The sequence below is a fragment of the Ahaetulla prasina genome, chromosome 6 (genome assembly GCF_028640845.1).
Source record: "Ahaetulla prasina isolate Xishuangbanna chromosome 6, ASM2864084v1, whole genome shotgun sequence".
NCBI lineage: Eukaryota > Metazoa > Chordata > Lepidosauria > Squamata > Colubridae > Ahaetulla > Ahaetulla prasina.
In genome coordinates, this window is record NC_080544.1 from 49,067,030 (window position 1) to 49,087,662 (window position 20,633).

The following is a 20,633-nucleotide window of genomic DNA, read 5'->3' on the forward strand; positions in this document are numbered from 1 at the left end:
GTTTGTAAGTGGACGACTGCCTGTATGTAGAACTTTTATTTGTAGGGCAATTAGCCAATTTTCTAAGTATAATGGCACAAAATATGATTAATGATTAAGTATGAAAAATTGAACTTGGCTTCTTCAAGGATACATTTTATTAAGTTCTTTAATTCTTTGCAGGTACCAGTAAAGCAGGTGGATTTTATTAAAGATTCCTGACCACAGTCAGCAGACATAAATGATAAGTATTCACTTGCTTAGGTTAAAGAACAGGAAATAGAGAATAAATACAAGTGTACATTTTCCTATTGGAAATCCATGAAAAATAGAATCCTCTACAAATTTGTATTGGACTATTATTTTAAAATGTACTTGTGGATGATCTTGAGTTATGATGAGTAGGGAATTGGCTAAATTAGTTTGTGATACTAAACTATTCAGAGTAGTAAAATCAAAAAGGAAAAATTTAAAATTCTAAGGTGATTTTAAAGGACTAAATGGTGTTTTATGTACAGAAAATAAAGTGCAAAGTAATGCATATTGGGACAAGGAATCTAAATTTCACATAAGCATTTATTGGAGATTAATTAATCAGAAATGTGATCTTGACATCACAGATATCAGCTTACAGATGAAATTGTGAAAACACAAATGGAAAATAAAATAGCCATCACAGTAATTGCCTTTCATTAATCTATTCTACCATGAGGTTGCACAAATACAGTCTTCACAATCTAAAAGAAAGATTGTGGGACAGGAAAAGGGAGAAAAAAGGAGAATCAAACTTCCTATGATGAAACATTCTATATTGAACTATTTTAGCTTGTAACAAAAGTGGCTAAATAGCAATACAATAGTGGTGTTTAAAATCAAGCACAAATGGAAAGTGTGAATAGAGATATGTTCTATTCCCATTTTCACCATGTTAAAATTTGGGCAACGCCCAATAAGACTAAATTGGAAAGATTAAGAACTGATAAATGGGAATATTTCTTTAAACAATGTATTCCTTTGAGGAGTTTTCTGCCATCAGATGTGGTAACAGCTGCCAAATGAGATAACTTTTCAAAGGACTAGAGGAATTCGTGGGTTATCATTACATTTTGGTGATTTATATTTCTTACCTCTGAAATCACAGGCAGCATACCTCAAATACCAGTTGTAAGGTCACAAGAAGGCTATTGTGGTCTGGTCCTTGTTTACAAACTTCTAGAAAGCCTTTGGTTTCCCTCTGCAGGCTGCATAATGCTGGATTAAGTGATCCATTGGCCTTATCCAGAAGGACCTGTTTCTGTATTTTTGTACTATATTCAGTGTCATATGAAACCCTTACCTAGTCTACAATAATAACACTACTTAAGAATCCCAGCATTGGTGACAAACTAAATACCAGCTATATAATACATCAAATTTAACCAATTAAAATGTTAAATCTATCATTCTTTCCAAGAACATCTTAATTTAGTTACAAAAAGTATCAAAATATCAGTATAAAACTTATTCAACTTAATGCAGCTGTACTGACTCAACTATTCTTTCTTGGGCTTGATTCTGTATTCAGGATTTATAAAGACAATGCCAATAGGAAGAAAGAATTCCAAATTCAAGGCTAGGCTAAGACAGTTGGAGTATTGATTTCTCTTAATTTGACCAGAAGAAAATTAAATAAAACTGTATTTGGATCCATCATCAAAACTTTTTAACATTCCTATAGTCATACAATCTATGATTGGATCAAGGGGATGTGGTTAGTTATTTTTTCCATGTTAATTTTCTCATTGGAACTATTTTTTCCTATCTCATGAAGCAAAAATATCTTTATAAAATTTACGACAAAGGATTATTTATTTCATACACATATGTCACAGTCCTGATAAATCTGAGTCTTTCTTTAAATAGTAGGAGATTCAAAATTCTAATTTGGACTGGTCAGAGATAAAGAGCCCCACTCTCTGTCCTTTATACTACTCATTGTACTGATGCTCACTCACCATGAATGATAGGATTGATGCTTTCTCAATGGAGTTGTATTCATAGCAGTTACCTGGGCTGGTAGTGATCTGTATCCCACATTAGTGGGATTGTTTCCCTAAATCAAGGGTGTCAAACCCAATTCATTGAGGGCTGCATCAGGGTTGTGTTTGACCTCAGGGGGCCGGGGTGGGTGTGGCTGGGGTGGCCGTGGGCAGATTAATGTCACTTGTGTTGGGGATGCCTGTGGTGGCTGACAGTGCAAACAGGCTCCCAAGCTCCGTTTTCAGCTGTAACGGTCTCCTGCAACCCTCTTCCAGCGAAAATGGAGCTTGGAAGGGCTGCATTTGTGCTGGCAAAGACATTACGGGCCTGTCCTTCACTGTTTCAGGGTGCCCCCACGGGCCAGATCTAAGCACCCCGCAGGCCGGATCTGGCCCGCGGACCTTGAGTCTGACACCCTTGCTCTAGATAAAAGGACAATATGCAGCGCCTATAAAATTAAGCAGATCTTCCTGAGTGTAAGGCTATTCCCATTTAAGTGCTGCAAAAGGAATATGAGGGCCACATATATGCATAGATATTACCTCACCCTAAAACCCTAAAACAAGTGGTCTATGAGGTCCTGAAGCCAAGCTCCTCTGAAGTCAGCTGGATTGTTCATCAGTTCAAGGGATTGGATCCTCTGAGTGTTGCTTTGTTTTAGGCTGAGGCCTTTTATATCACTATAATGAATGGGGCCTTTCTGTATTTGCTATACAGTTTTAATTAGTTTCCTGCAAGAGCTGTTTCTGTTTGGAAAACAAACTATTTTCCCCTCCCCTTTCTGCTTCCCACCACTGTTGCAGACACTCAGGCTCCTTGTTGTAGTTTAGCCCCATTAGCCAATGAATTAATCATAATGGCTGCCAACCTATTAAATGCCACTTAATCTGGAAGAGAATGTGGCATTAGACAAATTGGGCATGGATTGGGATGCTTGGGTTAAGCGGTCAGATTATTGCAAAATTACCCTAACACGAGCTGTGAGAATTCCAAGAATTTAAAGTTTCAGATTACAAAAATTGAAAATACAGTTGGTTGTATTATATGGACACAGCCTAAATCATAGCCACTCTATTGTGCAGTTAATATGAAAGTCTTCAGTTGCTCTGGCTTTCTCTGTGGGAACAAAGTTTAAGTTTCTTCCTGTATGGATGGAAATCAAAACAACAGAATAACCACGTAACATCTCAATACGTATTAGATAAATACTTTAGGGGTGGACCACCCTTATTTTTAGATGGCTAATTTGCCAGTCCAGAGACATGATTTTCTCTGTGCGCTGACGTCTCCTTGCACGCAACTAATCTACAAAATCTCTAATATTGTCATTTTAGAAGCATTAATAAAAAATAAATGATGCCTTTGCTACCAATTCTATGCAGTTCTCTATACAGCCACTAGATGGTGATTAACAACCATTTCTGTTCAGCCCATTTCAAAAGCTTTTTTATCCTTTGAGGAAGGGTTTTCCTCACTTTTCCTTTCGGTGAAACCTAATTAAGCTTACATTCTATAATAAGACAAAACATGTGTTTGATCAATACACAAAGGAGGGAATCAATTCTCTTGCTACCTCTTGATACACACTTTTTGTATTGATAGAATACAACGGGCAAAAATAATATTCCCTCTTGTTTTAGGCCAGGTCTGCTGCTTCCTAAATTGGTCTCTGCGTGTTTCTGACTTGTATCTTTGACTCATTTTTCTGCTTTTGATTTGTCCTACAGCATTCTTAGAAGTCTTAACTTACAGATTTAGAGAAAACATCAGCTTGACAGAGCCATAAGGAAGCAGGTACACACATATACATACACACACCAAACCAGCAGCTGAAAGTTAAAAAGTTCTTACTGCTCAATGTGTTATTGCCTAGAATTGTTATATGTTATGTCTCCTGCAGTCCCGTATTTTCATTTTCTCTTTCCCACCTTTCTGTCTGCTACTAGCTCTGTGCACTTTTTTATATTAGGGAGAAATACAAACTCACAGAGGAGATTAAATCGCTACTATTGCTGCCAGCTTGCTACCCGCAGAAAGTCTGTGAATAAACTCCTAACTGATATTCTGACTTTAAGCTTGAAAAATACTTAAATTGTTCGTTTGTCATACATTATTACATTAATGATAATCAGTTTTGTTCATTTTCATTGTCTGCATGTTCCCACATGAAGCTGCCAATGTCTTGAGATGTTTGTCAGACATTTTGTTTTGACTACTCAAGAACCTCACTAGTTAGGCAAACAGGTAGAAAAGCACTCCAAGTTGTTTATTTATTTATTTATTTATTTATTTTTCAAATTTATATACCGCCCTATCTCCCTAAGGACTCAGGGCGGTTCACAGGCAGTTAAAATACATATAAATACAGATTAAAAACGACAATTAAAAAACTTATTCTATTGCCAAATTTAAAAATAGTATAAATAATAAAAAACCCTTAAAACCCATAACTTTAAAATCTAATCCAGTCCCGCGCAGATGAATAAGTGTGTTTTAAGCTCGCGACGAAAGGTTCGGAGGTCCGGAAGTTGACGAAGTCCTGGAGGGAGTTCGTTCCAGAGGGTGGGAGCCCCACAGAGAAGGCCCTTCCCCTGGGTGTCGCCAGACGGCACTGCCTAGCTGACGGCACCCTGAGGAGCATTCTCTTCAACAACAGTGGGAGAGAAGCAACTTAGAATTAAGGAGAAATTTTCTGACAGTTAGAACAATTAATCAGTGGAACAACTTGTCTCCAGAAGTCGTAAATGCTCCAACACTGGAAATTTTAAAGAAGAGATTGGATAAGGATTTGACTGAAATGCTATAGGACAGTGATGGTTAATCTTTTTGGTGCCGAGGGCACAAAGCGTGCGCGCAAATGTACGTGTGCGTGCCTGAATCCCCAAAATGCAATGCGAGCATCTCCCTCGCATGTGCCCCGCCCCTGCACATGCACATATGTCCCCTGTGCATGCATGTGTGTCCCTTGTCTATGCACATGTGTACCCTGTGCATGCACCCCACCTCCTGTGAATGTGCTTTTGCCCCCCACCCGCATCTCTTTTTGGCTTCCAGTTTGGTACAGGAGGCTTTCCAGGCCCAAAACAGGGCGCGGAGAGAGTGCAGGAGCATGGTGGAGCTGGACTGGAGTGACGGCTGGCGTGCCCACAGAGACGGCTCTTGTCTCACCTGTGGCATGCATGCCATAGTTTCACCATCATAGCAATAGGGTTTCCTGCCTAAGCAGGGAGTTGGACTAGAAGACCTCCAAGGTCCCTTCCAACCAGGGATGAAATGCTACCAGTTTGCTCCAGTTCAGGCATAGTGATAAAAACTACCAGTTTGGGCAAACCAGTAGTAAAAAAAAAAGCTACCAGTTTGGGTGAACTGCTAGTTAGCTACCGGTTCAGTTGAACCAGTAGTTAAAAAAAGCTATGATCTACCGATCAGCTGTGCCACGCAGCTTAGCTTTGCTAAAAAGCAGGATTTCCTGCTTTCTAGCAAAACTAAACTGCATGGCACAGCTGATCTCCTCCATTGTACTACTTACCTTCCCAAGCCTCCTTTTGGTGCATACTGTGCATGCGCGCACACGCAGCATGCACCAAAAAGAGACTTGGAAAGGTAAATAGAACAGCAGGGGGGATGTGCTGCATGGTTTAGTTTGGCTAGAAAGCAGGAAATCCTGTTTCTAGCAAAGCTAAACTGTGCGGCACAGCTGATTGTTGGATCGTAGCTTTTTTTTTTTTTTTTTTTTTAGAGATAGGTAGAGAAAAGTTTAACTGAAGCTTCATGACCTCTAATTTTCAGGAAAAAGATAAAAAGGAAGTATATACTGTAGGTAAAATGTAATTTGAGAGAAAAGAATGCCGAATGTTATGTAATGAAGATTACCTGAATGAATATATAATGAAACCACTTTTGATAAATAGTTTTTCAGTCCTGACTATTTAACTGTTACTCAGTGATAGTCACCATCTTTCCTCATCATTTGTCATGGTGATTGGAATTGATGGAACAACAGACCTCAAAGGTCTAGATGCTTTGGTCTTGATCCACATTGGAAGATTTTCTGAATGCAATTGATGTCTCTCTATATGTGTTTTCACTTTTTTCACTGTAGTACTGTTATTTTTGTCTTTAACCTGATTTATATACATTACTGGATTTCATCAATGATTGGAGTGATGCACCTAGTTTTTGATAGTTTTTCAGACACTGAGATAAACAAAACATAAACATATTTCTTTTAACTTTGTTAAAATGCTGCTGTTTTTGGGTTATTAAACCTCAACTTACTTCTCTGATCTGGAGGCAAAAACTTTTTCATGAATTGTGTTACTTCTTGTCAAAGAGCATTGATTAAAAATTTGCCTCAAGGGCAAAGTAGGGAAAAAACCCACAGAAAATAAAATAAAAATAAGTTATTAATCAGTCTAACAGGCAATTTAAATGGAGAACTGTCTTCTGTGACACATTAAAAATGATAATGAGGAATATTTCACAAGGCAATATTTGAACAGGAAAAAAAAAAAGAAACCTGTCATGTAAACTTCTCAGTTTATAACTATCTACCGGTATGTAGTAGCTGAATAATGGAAGCATACACTGTATGAGTGTTTTTGTTATCAAGGCTGTCTTGCCTGGAGATATACCTGCATTTTGACATGATGCTATCCCAAAAGCCTTGAGACTTTCATGGCCCTGGGACAGCAATTTATGGTGCCTATAGAAGGCAAGAAGATTTCAGCTTAGTGAAATAAGTATCATTATGGGAAAGGGAAGAACTGGCATGTTATAACTTTGACATAAGGCTATGTTGCAAGATGAATTCTGAAAAGTCATATTTTTATGAATTACAAAATATCTTACAGGAAATCTGACTTATTTCATATGTTGAAACCAAAGTATGGAAACAAACAATAAAGTGTTTTTATTTGGATATATTACCATTATCTTTTATAAAAATTCTTCCTGGTACCTTAACCATCCTTCCCATAATGTGGCAGATCCCGATTAATCAGAATACAGTCTTTGAATCAGTCTTAAATTATTCAAATGAATTTTTTCCTATTGAAATCAATGGGCTTATTTTGACCAGGTCAAGATTTAAGAAAATCAACTATGGTATGTGTGTGTGTGTGTGTGTGTGTGTGTGTGTGTGTGTGTGTGTATCTCCTCTTTTTTTTCCTCCCCTTTTCTTGATCAGTTTTGAGATGATTACTCTCCATGCAATGACAGTAAAGGAAAGGAAAAGGGACTGTAGGTCTCTCAGAATGGAAATGGAATGTTCTACCAGAAGAAAACAACCAGATCATGGATATTCAGGACAATATGGATTCCTTTCTTTTAAATGAACCTTTCAGCACATTCCATCATTCCATATCCCATATTTATTGTGAAAATAGCCTCCCCACTTTTAATGTTTTCTATGGATGAACCCCCTTCCCTCACCCTCAAATATATGTGCTGTTGCCCAAGAACACAAAATACGTGTAGTATGTAGTCCTATCTCAGGATTTAGAATATAGACTAAGAGAGGAACATAGTAAAGGGTTAACATTCTGGAAGAAAAAATAAGTGATAATATCAGGATCAGTTCTTCATTTTTTTTAAAAAAGAAAGTTCCTCCCCATCAACACCACCATTGCGTTGGTGGATATCTCTGGAGGGCCAGGGATAGGGGTTGCTCCTCTGCCTTGGTCCTATTAGACCTCTCAGCGGCTTTTGATACCATCGACCATGGTATCCTGCTGCGCCGGTTGGAGGGATTGGGAGTGGGGGGCACCGTTTATCGGTGGTTCTCCTCCTATCTCTCTGACCGGTCACAGACAGTGTTGACGGGGGGGCAGAGGTCGTCCTCGAGGCGCCTCACTTGTGGGGTGCCTCAGGGGTCGATTCTCTCGCCTACCCTGTTCAACATCTATATGAAGCCGCTGGGTGAGGTCATCAGTGGTTTCGGGGTGAGTTATCACCTGTACGCTGATGATACTCAGCTGTACCTTTCCACCCCGGACCACCCCAATGAAGCGGTCGAAGTGCTGTCCCGGTGCCTGGAAGCTGTACGGGTCTGGATGGGGAGAAACAGACTCAAGCTCAATCCCTCGAAGACGGAGTGGCTGTGGATGCCGGCACCCCGGTACAGTCAGCTGCATCCGCGGCTGACTGTTGGGGGTGAGTTAGTGGCCCCAAAGGAGGTGGTTCGCAACTTGGGCGTCCTCCTGGATGGACGGCTGTCCTTTGATGAACATCTGGCGGCCGTCTCCAGGAGGGCCTTTTACCAAGTTCGCTTGGTCCGCCAGTTGCGTCCCTTCCTTGACCGGGATGCCTTATGCACGGTCACTCACGCTCTGGTTACATCTAGGTTGGATTACTGCAATGCTCTCTACATGGGGTTGCCCTTGAGGTGCACCCGGAGGCTACAGTTAGTTCAGAATGCAGCTGTGCGAGTGGTAACGGGAGCCGCTCGTGGCTCCCACGTAACACCACTACTCCGTAGCCTGCACTGGCTTCCTGTGGTTTTTCGGGTGCGCTTCAAGATTTTGGTTACCACCTTTAAAGCGCTCCATGGCTTAGGACCCGGGTACTTACGAGACCGCCTGCTGTTACCTTATGCCTCCCACCGACCTGTACGCTCTCACAGAGAGGGTCTCCTCAGGGTGCTGTCCGCCAAACAGTGTCAGCTAGCGGCCCCCAGGAGTAGGGCCTTCTCTGTGGGGGCACCGACGCTCTGGAACAAACTTCCCCCTGGCTTACGTCAAGTGCCTGATCTTCGGACCTTCCGTCGTGAGCTAAAAACACACCTATTTATTCAAGCGGGACTGGCATAATAGTGTTAAATTTTAATTTGGGGTTTTATTAATATTTCTAAAATTTTAAAATTAAATTTTAATTATCAGCCTTTTTGTAATTTGCTAGATTTTAAATGTTTTAATTTTTATATATTTCATGTTTTATCTTGGCTGTACACCGCCCTGAGTCCTTCGGGAGAAGGGCGGTATAAAAATTTAATAAAATAAATAAAATAAATAAATAAATAAACAAACATTAATAGCTAATAGCTTTTTCTCCCACTTACGAAAGATTCTCAGTAAGAAAGAAATGTTATACGTTGCGATTGAAATTAATAAGGAATGAAATAATAATAAAATATCTTGAATTGCAAAAGGCATCTTTACTCGGAACAGCTTACATCCTGAGACAATATTTCTAACATTAATATCTTCCTAGCCCAGATCCTTGGGAAGAATGATAGCTGGATAAAGAGGTCAAATCCAGTCTGAACATCTGTTTGACTGCACAATGACCCAAGAAATTTAATAGTAAGGATCTGACCAGGAACCTATTGGTGAATTAAGAAAAAAACCACAGTTCCTAATTCGGTGGAAAGATCCCAATTTACTTACAACTTCTTCTGACAGGAGGCCACCATTCTGCTTCCCTCTGGTGTTTATGTGTGAGTGCATGGAACTGTATGTACATGTTCATTAAGATACATCATTGATGTTGCCATATAACATAAGCAAATTACATAATTTGCATCATTTGAGCAATTAAGGCATCATGCCATTTACCGACTTATGCTGTTTCCCTTCCACACACATTCTTACCAGCCTTTTATTTCCAGCTTATCCTAAAGATTTGTCAAGCAAACAGTTAAAATCATGCAACACTAGTGTGTTTTGGCTAATATTTTCCATTTTAAAAGGAGTCAGAGCTTCTGTTAACAGCAGCCTGAAGTGGTGTCACTCTCTTTTATTCCCACAGCTGTGTGACATAAATGAATAATAAAAAAAGCTGCATACAATAATGATGATTAATTGCATCTTTTCTCATATCTTCATATCAATTAGCTGGGAATGGTCCTTTGTTTAAATAATTGTCTTCTGTAAATAAATGTGTAAACACTACTTAAAGCATATTTTTGGTCTAATGGCACTCATCTGAAAGTTAACAGATTCAAGATGTGATGTGTGCTTTAATTGATTGAATGTACAATAAAATATGACATTGGGTGTTAATTTTTATAGCAACGGCATTAAAGCTTCAAATTATACAGCAATGTGAGTCTGCATTAGACTAATTCATTATTTTCATTCAGGCTAGCATTATAGAAATTATGTGACTACTGCAGGAATAAGAGCTGAGTGAATAAGGACTATGCCAAAGTATTTTGTACCTCACCTGACAGCTCTTAGAAATGGAAAATACATTTTTCACTCTTTTCTAGCTGATATAAAACATCAGGAAGGTTCATTTCCCAAGTATTGACCAAATACGTCATTATACCAATCTCAGGTATTATCCATCACAGAGTCTGCCTTTCCTAAAACATTCTTGGCAGAGATTCCACTGTCTAAAAATACTATCAAGTCCCTAAATGTCTATGGAGTTTCTCAGTCATCCAGGTAGTCCCAAAAGTTGCTTTTTCAAGATGCAACTGGACTTTCTGGTTTTTCTTTGAAGACATTTTGCTTCTCATCCAAGAGCTGAAGAAGCTTCTTCCATGAGAATTAAAATGTCTTCAAAGAAAAACTGAAAAGTTCATTTGCCTCTTGAAAAAGCACCTTTGGGACTATCAAGTCCCTGATTAGGTGTGCTACCAAACCATTGCTTATATTCCTATTCTCTTAAGAAAAAAATAATAATTTATGATTGTTCAATGCCCAGAGTGATTTTTGATGGATGACTATACAAATTGAATAAATAAAAATAACAAGGTGGTAAAAGCTTCCAAATTGTTTGAACCTCAGTGTTAGACCCAAAATCCTAGGAGGATTCTATGCAACTCATGGCTTCAAGAGGTTCATTGCCTGATGTTCTTAGAGTTCCTGGAATGTTGAAAGAACATGAATTGGTGTAATTTTCACTGTTGACTCTCTTAATAGCAATTCATTAAATTTCTTTTTGGCATTTCCCTCTGATTTCATCCTATTGACTTCTAATGCTAAAGACTCCTTACTGGCTACCTGGGTGCCAAGCCAACAGCTCATCAGAACTTTGGAAAAATTGTTTAAAACCTCATGTAAGTTTGAATACAACATATCTCTGTTATTACCTAACTAAAAAGCTTATCTTTTTCAGGACTTCTTCTGAATCTAAAAAGAAAATAATTAAACTTAGTGTTTGGGCAGACACCTGATAAAAGGCAGGCTGTTTCAATGAACATCAGATGGACAATGTCTGATTAGATCATCAGGGTCTGATTAGGTTGAAAGCATTTCTTCTAAATCTGGTATATTATTGTATAGTCCTATTATTCATTACCTTTGCAAAAAAGAAAATAATTTAATGTTTCTTCCCCTGCTTGAGAAAACTGGCTGGTATGGACACTCATATATCATTAAAGCCAGAACATAAATATAATTATTATATTTATTATTATCAATGTATTATCAATAAAAGGTTCCAAAACATTGTATGATAATCCAAGTGTAAAAAAGAATATAATATCGTGATCACTTAATCTGTGCATATGTTTAGTGAAGGTTCTAAATAGAATAGAATAGAATAGAATAGAATAGAATAGAATAGAATAGAATAGAATAGAATAGAATAGAATAGAATAGAATAGAATAGAATTTGTTTTGGTGCATATGATCTCAGTATACATAAGAGAAAAGATACGTTCATCAAGAATTCTAAGGTACAATACTTTATGATACTAATAGGGTACAAATAAGCAATCGGGAAACAATATCAATATAAATCGTAAGGATACAAGCAATAAAGTTACAGTCATAAGTGGAAGGAGATGGGTGAAGGGTACAATGAGAAGATTCATAGTAGTGCAGACTTAGTAAATAGTTTGACAGTGTTGAGGGAATTATTTGTTTAGCAGAGTGATGGCGTTTGGGATAAAACTGTTCTTGTGTCTAGTTGTTCTGTGTGCAGTGCTCTATAGTGTCGTTTTGAGGGTAAAAGTTGAAACAGTTTATGTCCAGGATGTGAACGGTCTGTAAATATTTTCACAGCCCTTTTTTTTGACTCGTGCAGTATACAGGTCCTCAATGGAAGGCAGGTTGGTAGCAATTGTTTTTTCTTCATACTTTTGTAATACCCTTTTATGCTTGGTTATGATTCTTTACCTAAAGGAAGATATTTTTGATAAAAAAAACCAAAACATTAAAAAAAAGAGAAAGAGAGAGAGGAGGGAAAAAGAGCTGTATCGTAGGAATCATGGTTCATTCCTCTTTGGGCATGTGGGATAGAGCCATCCAGCAGAATTCCAGAACATTTTTCTTCTAGACTAATGGTTATGTGCAAAAATTAGGTACTATAGGAAACAAGAAAACATAACCAAGTTTTCTCAACCCAGTTGTACTATTTTGACACTAAATCAAACCATTCCTTTTGTTTCCTCAGCATTTACAATTTTGGCACAGCAAATCAACTTTATTGGATACCAAATGCTCCAATAGTGGAGTATTATGACAATTCCTTGGACATTCCAGGAAAAGAGAGAGAGAAAGGAGATTGATTTAATTTTTCTTCAAGAAATATTCTCTTTGCACTAATCAATCCCTTCTGCTCTAGCTCAGACAGAGAAACCCTTTAAGAACCTTCATGATCAGTGTTTCCCAACCTGGGCAAGTTTGAGATGGGAGACTTCAATTCTCAGAATAACTCAGCCAGTTTCCCTTGTCTGGGGAATTCTGGGAGTTGAAGTCTATCTTAAATCTGCCAAGACTGAGAAATGCTGTTCTAGATCATATCTGATCATGGCTTCCTTATTTCAGAAAGCAATAGAATTTGGGAAGAAAATAGGAGGGATGATTTGCTCCTGCTATGCTAGAATGTTGTTTCTTATGTCAAGGGAATTTAGGAATTTAGGGTCCATAAACACTATGCTAGGGATGCGGTGGCTCACTGGCTAAGACACTGAGCTTCTCGATTGAAAGGTTGGCAATTCAGCGGTTCGAATCCCTAGTGCTGCCGTGTAATGGGGTGAGCTCCCGTTACTTGTCCCAGCTTCTGCCAACCTAGCAGTTTGAAAGCACATAAAAATGCAAGTAGAAAAATAGGGACCACTTTGGTGGGAAGGTAACAGCATTCTGTGTGCCTTTGTTTTTGAATCATGCCGGCCAAATGACCATGGAGATGTCTTCGGACAGCACTGGCTCTTCGGCTTTGAAATGGAGATGAGCACCGCCCCCTAGAGTCGGGAACAACTAGCACATATGTGCAAGGGGAATAGGAGCTCACCCCGTTACACGGCAGCACTAGGGATTCGAAATGCTGAGCTGCCGACCTTTCAATCAACAAGCTCAACGTCCTAGCCTCTGAGCCACCGCGTCTCTATTAACTGTATAGTTAGTTGTTAGCTAATAGTTAATAGTTAACTAATAGGTAACAACTGTTCCAACTAACAAGCACAGTTTCTTTAACAACTGACCTATCACGCCACCTCTTGATCATATGAAGTTAGTACTTTTATGATATCATGTACTTTACATTATAATTAGAAGGGTGCAAATTTAAATATATCATAATTAGACTAATAGACCAAATCTTGAATAAAATCAATTTTCCCAAATTATTATATGCTGGATAACTTGAAAAATTAAATAAGATTGAGATTATGGATGTAAAATGGGATGATATATTATTTCTGTTGTAATTTCTAAATTATGTATCCTTCTTTGAATAAATCTGCCACTGAATCTTGACAAGCTCAGGATAGGGTCTAACGGTTCATCTATGTTTACATTTACAATAGGATTTCCTTTGATATTTGAAAGGTTCTCATGTCATCTGACCTTAAAGTGACTTCAGAACTTTCTTTCATGAACCAATTTGTGAGACCTTGAGAATCCCGGGAATTGCTGCCAATTCAGAAAGCTTCCGTTTGGGATAACCATTGAGGATTAACACCTGTTAAATGGAAATAACAACCCATTAGAGTTCCTTGATTTTTTAAAAAATAAAATTATAGAATATCTAACTTTTCTTTCTGATTCTCTAAGGTAAAACTTTTGTGGTTAAAGCAGCTACTGTATGTTGAAGAACATACAAATACAAATTTGATTTTCAAATCAAAAGACTTAAACAAAAATATTTTTTATTGCATGGATCTAATAAGTACCTGAGTTTTATATTCAATTCATATCTAAGCATTAAACATTTACTTATCTCTTCTACATACTAGGTAATTATGTCTTAAAATATAACAACGGGAAGAATCACTCTTTCAACAGACTTTTTGAGATGTCTCCAATATGTCTCATGATTGGTATTTTTCAGTTGTTAGATAACATTTGCCTTTTGGCATTTTTTCCACAGTTAGAATTATACACGAGAGAGATAACTAAACTTCAAAGGACTAAATAGCCAGGGGAGGGTGGGAGATGGCCACACATAAAGCTGCCCTGCTCCTCCAAACCCCTTTAGTAGCCAGACAAGGTCACTGATCAGGGTAATTTGCAGGAAAAGTCAATTTCTCAAGTACCCAAAGCAGGTGTTATGCCATTCTAGGACAATTTACTAAGACCAAATTGAGGAAGTTGAAAAAAGCAAAGGTCATGATACACAGGAAGAAATGAGGAAAGTAAATCCCTTTGACTGTATTTTTAACTCTTTTTCAACTGCAATATATTTACAAACTCAAGGCTGTTTCCACTTTAAAGAGAATTGGAGGGTTTGTGTTTTTTGGGGAGATGTATTTACAGGAAAAGAGGTGGTGGGCTGAAGAAACATTCCTTGCACCGGTGAACTAGTTTATTTTAGGAAAAGTAAGGCAATTTTTAAAATGTTGGAGGGATTGTACAGGGACTGTAACAAAGTAAAGTTAATGAAATGATGCACATAAAGACATCTCTTAGAGAAAAATATACTTTTACATGTTAAAAGTCAGATAACCTTTATTGAATTCCATATAAACTATATATCTAAAAAACATTGCTTCTTAACTTTTGCAGTTTTGGAGTTTTTTGGGACTACTTTTGTTCCTAAAATTTGCAGGGCATCCACCCGTCCTTTATTTTAGCTAAATTGTGGTATTTCAGAGAATTCTAAAATTAATAGTCCAACACCAGGCTCCAACAGCCATTTGTAATTCAGCTTTAGAGGAGAGCTTATGGTTTTAATTGCTGATGTCTCTTTACCTATTCAGTTTAGTTTACAACTATTTCTTCCGTTGTCAAAGTGTACCCCAGTATAGGATGCCTGGAATGAACCGATAGGATGAGCTACATCACTAAGGTCAAATATCAGTTGGGTAGATATGTAAAGATGAAAGTTTTGACAGTTTAAATTTTAACACAGAAAATTATATGTTAAAAATTATGAAGAGGGCCTATTCAGCCAGGTAAATTTGTAAGAAAATGTACATTTATATAAGCTAAATTATTGTTCCTTTACGCGTTAAGATCAGAATTAAACATAATTCTGATCTTATAAAATAGCCCCTTGTCATTCCTGCAGATTTAAAAGGTGAGAACATCTGCTCTGTTGCATCTATAATGTACTCTGAACAATTGACTTCTATGTCTAAGCAAGGATTTTAATGCAACTGGTCTTCTCATTGGAGAATTATTTAGAATTTTAGACTGCATATTCTAGTTTATATTTTGGACTCCTTCTCCCCTCCCCCCCATTCTTTAGTAAAATTACCCAAATACTAACAATGTGTTTATATCACATGGATAAATTGGTAAGGGTAATTTATTTAATACCTAAGAAGTATATTCTTCTGTAAGATAACTGTGTGTGTGTTTTCGTGTGTATTCATATATTCTTTCCTTTTCTCCTCCTTGGAGGTGAGGTTAAAACCACTTTCCCATTGCTTGAAAAAAATAAAATAATTCAGGTTTTTTTTTAAAAGATAAATATTAGTTACATCTGAAGGCTGGAAACAATCAAGATGCTGAATGCTTTTTGTTCCTAGACTGTGAAATCAGAAGATGAGTATGAAGGACCTGGCTTGATTATTCAGACAGATAAATAAATATAGTAAAGCACACAAACAAAGCTTCCCCACCTGCAAGAATGCCCAATCTGTTAAAAGGAATTGCATCCCAAGGGGAATCAAGAGAAGGACACCAGTGGCTCCTCTACGCATGCACCTGGGGTGGGGGATTGCTTAGCCTCCAGCAAGGTCAGGGGCATTGAGTAAAGTGCACAAAGAGAGACCCCCACTCCTGTGTTTGGAGAAAAATATAACTAAATGGCAGCTGAACTGCAGCTGCATCTTGACAAGCTATTGGTCCTTTGTTCAACATATTAGATAGTGGCCTTTCTCAGCCTGGTGTTCCCTCCAAATGTGTTAGACTACAGCTGCCCCCATTCCTAGCTGACATGGTCATGCTGAAACAAGATGATAGAAGCTGCAGTAAAAACATTGAGTAGTGGTGGTAGATGGAGGCAGGCTACTGTGATCTCATACGTGAAGGGTCATTGTTGCTCTCTGAGCTTGGTTGTTTTCTTGCAGGCATTTCATTACCCAAACTAAGTAACAGTCTGCAAGAAAACTATCAGAAAGCAACAAGGACCCCTCATTTCAACCCTGAGCTACAAATATTCTCCTTCGTTGATCTCGTAAGTGCTTTTGAAATGTGTAACCATTTCATTTGCTCAAACTGTTAGTTGGTGCAGTTTATGTCCCTGATTGTTTTGGTCCTTTTGAAATAAAAATGTCTGTCCTAGCAGAAATGTATGGCTTAAATTAGTTTAAGATCTGAGTGAACTTCAGACGTGTTAGTAGCAAAGCTTAGTTTCAGATGGAACAAAAAACCAACAAAACAAAACAATTCTGTTCAATAGATAGCTGGAGAGTTAACTTAATCTTAATCAATTGATGGTGAACAATTTCAGATCAGATCTACCTTTTTTCCCATGATCACATGGACTTATGACCTACCAGTATTTTTCCATGATCATATCAATTATTTTTGGGAGTATATCTCTGGAATTCCCATTCAAATACCAAGCAAAGCCCTCAACCAAGAACAAGTTGATGCAATTAATAGGCATTTACTGTACATTCACTAACAATCAGCAATGTTTGAGTTTCAGTATATGTTCCTCTACTAAGGAGGGTCTTATTGACTGAACCATAAATGAAGTGACATGTTTTTAAAAAATAGTAGAAGTCATGAAGATTATCATCAGGATATAGGATTGTGCAAATAAAACTCTTCCTCCCCAAAATAAAAAAGGTGTAACAGAAATTTAACACATAAAGTTTCTTCTGTAATTTACACTTCCACAATGCTAACAACATTTTCTTCTGAAATATTTCTGAGTCTCACATTTCTGAAATTCCTGGATTTTGGAATAATAAATATAACATTCCCAAAATGATCTTTAATGCTTCTTGATTTTTAAAATAAATAAACTACTTCAAAACAGTATACCTGTCTTGTAAATGGATGCCTGATTAAATTGAGATAAACAGATTTTTAAAATGTAGCAAGACTGTGATTTAAATGCCATTAATAGCTGGTAGACTATGGGGTAGATGGGGATACAGAAGGCTACATGAACCACTATGAAGAAAAATTTAATGTTGGTGATGGATTTGGATTTGTTTGTGTTATTGTTGTTCCTCTAAAAATGAGAACATACATTTTATTTATTGATGTAAACACCTAAAGGTAAAGGTAAAGGCTCCCCTCGCACATATGTGCTAGTCGTTGCCGACTCTAGGGGGTGGTGCTCATCTCCGTTTCAAAGCCGAAGAGCCAGCACTGTCCGAAGACGTCTCCGTGGTGGCCGGCATGACTCAACGCCAAAGGCACACGGAACGCTGTTATCTTCCCACCAAAGGTGGTCCCTGTTTTTTCTACTTGCATTTTACGTGCTTTCGAAATTGCTAGGTTGGCAGGAGCTGGGACAAGTAACGGGAGCTCACCCCGTTACACGGCAGCACTAGGGTTTCAAACTGCCCGAGCTGCCGACCTTTCGATCGACAAACTTAATGTCCTATCCCCTGAATCACCGAGTCCCTTTTAGTAGATGTAAACACCTACTACCTCCAAATTGCAAATGCATAGGGTTGTGAAGTATACAAATGCTATTATAAATAACTGGAAAATAAATGTTTATATTTATTTAATAAAAATAATATGTTTAAGAAAAAAGACTCAGGTTTAACAATGACAGCATGACTTTTAAAAGACCTATAGCTGTTGCTGTTCGTTTTTCCTCTTTAGTGATATAATTTAATTATCATATAGACACAAACATTTGTTCCAGGGCTGGGTGCTTCACATCTGTTAGCAAAGATTTGATTAGGGCTACACAAATGCACCAGATTAGAGCATCTCGTTGGTGGAATTCAAACCACCTGGATATTTTAACAACATCAATAAGAAAAATTCTCTTCTTCCAAATCAGTAAATCCAAGTTATATTAAAAAGAATTAATTAATGAGTTCCAGAGAGGCAAAACAAACATTTGACAATGAATCATATTATCAAAGTGTTTGTGTGAGATCCTTCTCAGCTTATGTTTAGATGTCAAATTGTATTACCAAAACTAAACAATCCACTTGACTGATTTCTTAATGCAATAAATGTCAGTGTTATATATACTTATTTTGGAAATTACGTGATAAACAGTGGCAGAAAATTTTAACTATAGCAATCCTTAAAACAGTGGGTGATAACACTGCATGTGAATCCAAGTATTGCTTTTTATTTTTTGCCTTGTTTTAACTTTCATACAGCTACTTAAAACACAGGAATTTCTTACCTAAACATTCATACTTTTGAGACGAGTTTTCTTTCCAACATTACAGTTAAATGTATAGAATTACAAATAGCGGCATTGCAAAAGTAGAGAAATAGTGGCAATTCCTCTCTGCTGTTCAGCCTCCATAAATAGATGTCATTAGTCAGGCAGCCAAACACCCAATCACTTATTCTGAATTCTTTTGAAGCTGCTTGTTCTGCTATTCAGTGTCTAATATTTATGAAATCCTCCAATTCACTTCACTGAAATATAGCCGATGCAGGAAAAGCTAAAATGTTTTAAGAATGGATTTAAACCTTGTTTGCAATACTATTCTCAGTAATTCTGTATATGTAACTATAGTGTTGAAAGTCTCATCCATTGTATCATCAAGGAAACCTGCTACGAAGTTTTCAGTTCACCTGAAAAGTTTCACCTTATGTGTCCAAGTTATAGTCAGAATCAGTAGAAGGTGATATGGTTGATCATTAGCATTATGAAAAGGATGACTTGGCCTTCACTTTTAAGCAGGATGGCTTGTGACCCTTAAAATCACATATATTTACTTGTATCTTGCTTTTTACTGTGGAAACTGACTCATAGAACGTATGTTTTTTATGGGTAGAAATATATGAATTAAGTATGTATCTTGGCGTATTAAAAGATGACAGTATTATAACTACATTAATTTCTGATTTAAGGAACTATGCGAAACTGCAAAGTTGTACAAATTAAGACTTTGAACTGCAGTTGATTTATGTTGTGAAGACTCTACTCATGCTCCTGCTTCTCAGCAGACCCAGGGGGTGAGGAGTGAGGACATCAAAAGGGCAAGATGACACAATCCACAATTTCCTTTTTGTGTTTTTTTTACCTTCTTCCAAAAAATGTGGCATTATAGTTTTTTTATTTTATCCATGAAAAGATTTTCAAGTTGAAGTTGAAGTTATGAAGTAGAGATGACAATGTGTGAATGTGTGTGTGGTACATGCATACCTAATACTGTATATGGGTCCATGGGTCCATCCATTTTGACAGATTATCACTTGGAAGTTCAATGTGTATAAATAATTTTCAGGTCTATACTGAATAGCATAGGTAAAATATCTACTTCTATGGATTGAAAATAAGGTAGAACCGAATAGATTAACAAGAATTTGTGTAGATTTAATCTGATGCAAAGTTTAGCGTCTTTATTATTAGAAGAAACCAGCAAATCCTAAAATAGTATCATTGGATATTAATAAACATGAAAAAAGTTTTCTGACTGAAATTATTAAAATAATTAACACTGTGAAAATAGCATAAATTAGACAAGTATGATCATTTGATTGTAAAGGAATTATAAACTGGGGCATGATTAAGTACAAAATAAAAAGGATCATTTCTCATTTGTTATCCTGAAGCACTATAAAAACTGTAGCATTTATGATATGATAGATGTTCAGAATATGTTAACAGAATAAGCATGCTTCAGTGGATCTCTGTATATTGTGATGTTTAATTCTTATAACATTTGACGTATTAAAACAGCTTTTGATGATTTTAAAGTGATCTTTCATAAAGCTTATTATTAACCAATTTACTTGGCTAACCTAAGTGAGAGTAATATATTAGATAGTTCCATCTGTCAACTGATGAAATACCAAGCTGTCAAGCACCACAAGAATAAGCATGCTTAAAAGCTTTCTCAGGCAATATAATTAATCTATTTAACTTTTAATATAATAATTAGAACAAATGAAATTATGCATGGTTATATTTGCTTAAAGAATTGTCCAAAGCAGCTTTGTTGTTAGAATTGTGGGAAATGATATTCCTAAAGATGTGTAAGATGCACACCTTAGCTGTCAATACTATGTTTTGACAACAGGTAACTAGAACCAAATTTATTCTCTTTGCAGTTTGCAGAGACTTAGAAATGTCATGGCCCCCAGCAGATTGCAATCTCTGATTAATCCTGCTCTAACTGTTGTGATCCATTA

The 20,633-nt window shown here is 37.1% G+C and overlaps 1 long non-coding RNA gene across 1 annotated transcript in view; it reads right to left on the reverse strand.

Annotated features, from left to right (window-relative positions):
• Positions 1 to 11,553: 11,553 nt before the first annotated feature.
• The window catches only part of LOC131201250 (uncharacterized), a 58,069-nt gene continuing 48,989 nt past the window's right edge, over positions 11,554 to 20,633 (reverse strand). Inside the window, exons 4-5 of the long non-coding RNA XR_009155814.1 lie at positions 13,737 to 13,851; positions 11,554 to 12,065 (exon numbers count right to left, since the gene is read on the reverse strand). This is a non-coding gene — a long non-coding RNA (uncharacterized LOC131201250). The remainder of the gene's footprint in view (positions 12,066 to 13,736; positions 13,852 to 20,633) is intronic.